The sequence below is a fragment of the Pinus tabuliformis genome, chromosome 9 (genome assembly GCF_031772625.1).
Source record: "Pinus tabuliformis cultivar Carrire ecotype Pingquan chromosome 9, CPIR1, whole genome shotgun sequence".
Taxonomy (NCBI): Eukaryota; Viridiplantae; Streptophyta; class Pinopsida; order Pinales; family Pinaceae; genus Pinus; species Pinus tabuliformis.
Window position 1 is genome coordinate 1,670,354,146 of NC_142307.1, and position 2,889 is coordinate 1,670,357,034.

The following is a 2,889-nucleotide window of genomic DNA, read 5'->3' on the forward strand; positions in this document are numbered from 1 at the left end:
CCCCCACGCTCTTTAGCATATATACTTGATCCACTACGATTACACCATTAGTGCAGGAAGAGTCTCAAGAAGGTCAATTGTTGAGTTATGTGCAGATTAGCATCGACAATAGTAACTCTGTAGCAGCTATTAAATTTCTGTTAAAGAATGAGAACACAGCAACATGGTTCAAAGATAGTGAGAAAGACTTCAGGGTTCTTCTTACAGAAGCTATACCAAAATTTTTTTATGGCCGCAGCAATGGTGCAGGTTTAAAAGTGTAGCCAAGAATCCTTGATTGGATGTCAGGCATGTTCCTCAAGTCCAAGGAGTCCCCACCACAAACTCTACAGAATGGAAGTGAGATTGAAAAGAGTACAAGCTTTCAAAGGAAAATGTACTTAAGAATGTTCTAAGAGTTTCTGTTCAGAAAATTACTGAAGAAAAACTAAATTTGGTGTCTTTTGACATTGACCCTCCTGGTGATGTTGTGCTCCATTGGGGAGTGTGTAAAGATGATTCTAAAAGATAGGAAATTCTTCATCAGGGTGAACATCCCTCTGATACCATTGTATTTAGAAGGAGAAGCCAAGATAAAGCAAGAAATGCCTCTGAAGTCGTGAATGAGCAGAGGATTCTGCTAGAGACCATTATCAGTCTACTACCCAGTGAGCGAAACACCATGTCTGTATCATCTCTCTGCAGTTTTCTGCGTTCTGCTATCTATTTGGAGAGCAGGGAAGACTGCAGGATGGATTTAGAACGCAGGATTGCTTACCAATTGGACCAAGCAACAGATGAATATCTGCTTACAATATCTTCTATTAATAGCGCTAGGGCCATCTCTAATCTGGATAGTATCCTTAGAATCGTTATGATTTTTGTAGAGGTGGAGAAGAGAAATGGGTTTTCAGATGAGTCAGATGGTTATTGCTCCCCTTCTGTCTCTAAGATGTGCGGGACCATGGACGGGTACTTGGCAGCGATAGCTCCTGCTGAGAATTTTAGCATTGAGAATTTCATTGCTATGCCCAAATTGATCCCGAAAGTAGCCCTGGATATGGATGACGGGTTGTACCGTGCAATCGACATTTACTTAAAGGCCCATCCTTCCTTAGACAAGCTAGAATGTGAGAAGGTCTACAGCGTAATGGATTCTCATAGACTCTCACAAGAAGCACGAGCTCATGCATCTGAGAACAAATGCCTCCCCGTATATCTCTAGCCCAAGTGTTATTCTATGATAAACTCCAGACTCGTAGTATTACTGCCAATCTCGATGATAATTTGAATCATCACGGGCAAGCAGATGCTCAGCAATGCCCATCACCCAAACCTCTGGCTGTCACTGATGCAAGCGTTGCTGCTCTGTGGAAGAAGAATGAAGAGTTAAAGACAGAAGTGGCAAGAATGAAAAATTATGTGAGAGATCTCCACAATAACCAACAGCAACAGCAACAGAAGAAGACTTTATCTTCCTTCTTCTCTTCTGTCAGCAAAAAGCTTCAAAAATTCAATCTATTTGCTCACAATTCTTCCAAAGACTCCAGTAACCTCTTTGATGCAGATGAAGCTTCACAAAAGTTACCCACCAAAAGAAGAAGATACTCCATTTGTATGAATTTCCAAACATAGCTTCACATGTTTCCTTCAATTGCTTTTGTGGATTGTGTGTATTGGTGTGGATGAAAAACACATCGTGGAGACCCTAATACGATTGTTGGAAACCCATAGAACTGAGTTGAAATCTTGGGAAGATGCAATAGAGGCACTACATACCTGATTTCTCCCAGCCCATGGGGTTTCACCATCAGATGATAATCCAGGCTCAGATGCCCTGTCTCTGTGGTTCAGGGAGAGAACTATAAGCGACTTAGATTAACAACATGCATCTACCTTTTGACATGAAGATCGCCGAGCAGCTGATTAATGTACATCAAATATGTAAAATAGTGGGACGCCTTTTCCTAGCCTATTTTTCCCCTTTTTTGGGTAGAAATAGTGGTTGAAGTATATTAATTTATGGATTTTTTCAGATTGGAAGTAGTGTGTGTCAATACAGTGTACATATTTTATCCAGAATGAAAGCATAATTAAAGTGCTTATGATGGTCATGAAAAAGCTTCAGTTTGGAAATGGGTTCCTGTTGATGAACCTGGTAAGCAAGTTGCCAAGTGGATTATTGTTCTGGAGTAGTAAGAGTGAAACTCACACTAGACATACAAAGATATGGAATTAAAGAAATATCATTGCTTTAATGGACTGTGTTGGATATGGAAAATGTCAGCTGTGGGGGAAACTTCGGATCCTTGGTCTTAGAATAGCTTTGAAAATAATTTTCTCAGAGGATAACGGTAGTGGAAGACTTGAGATGAATGAATGGCCCCAATACAGAAAATATGACAGAGTTACTTTTTGATCGCATGTTATGTGATATACCTTGCAGTGGAAATGGAACCATTCGTAAGACATCTAATATCTGGAAAGAACGAAATGCGCTGGTAATCAAACAGTGGTGACACAAGTAAATGTCTTCAAATTGAAAACACGTGTTGAGCTTGGTAAATTGTAGCTGGGATTGTTTAGGTGAAATCTTATTTAAAGACCAGTTTATTAAAAATTGGTTTCATTCAAACGGAAAGCGAAGTTGAAAGGTCAAAGTCCAAAAGCCAAATTTAGAACAAATAATATCTACCCCAGCAGAGAAATGGGATTCGATTTCCTATTTTTGGACTTTAGTTATGATTCAAAGGGTCTACAGTTATAGTGTACGCCTTTCCAAATGGTCATCAGAGATTTCAAATGGAATAATGTAACGCTGTTCTGTTGCCAACATAGATGGACAACTCTTTTCCTATCTTCTTCGATTGGTGTTCCAGCTCCCTATTTTTTATCGATTTGTTTGCCCAC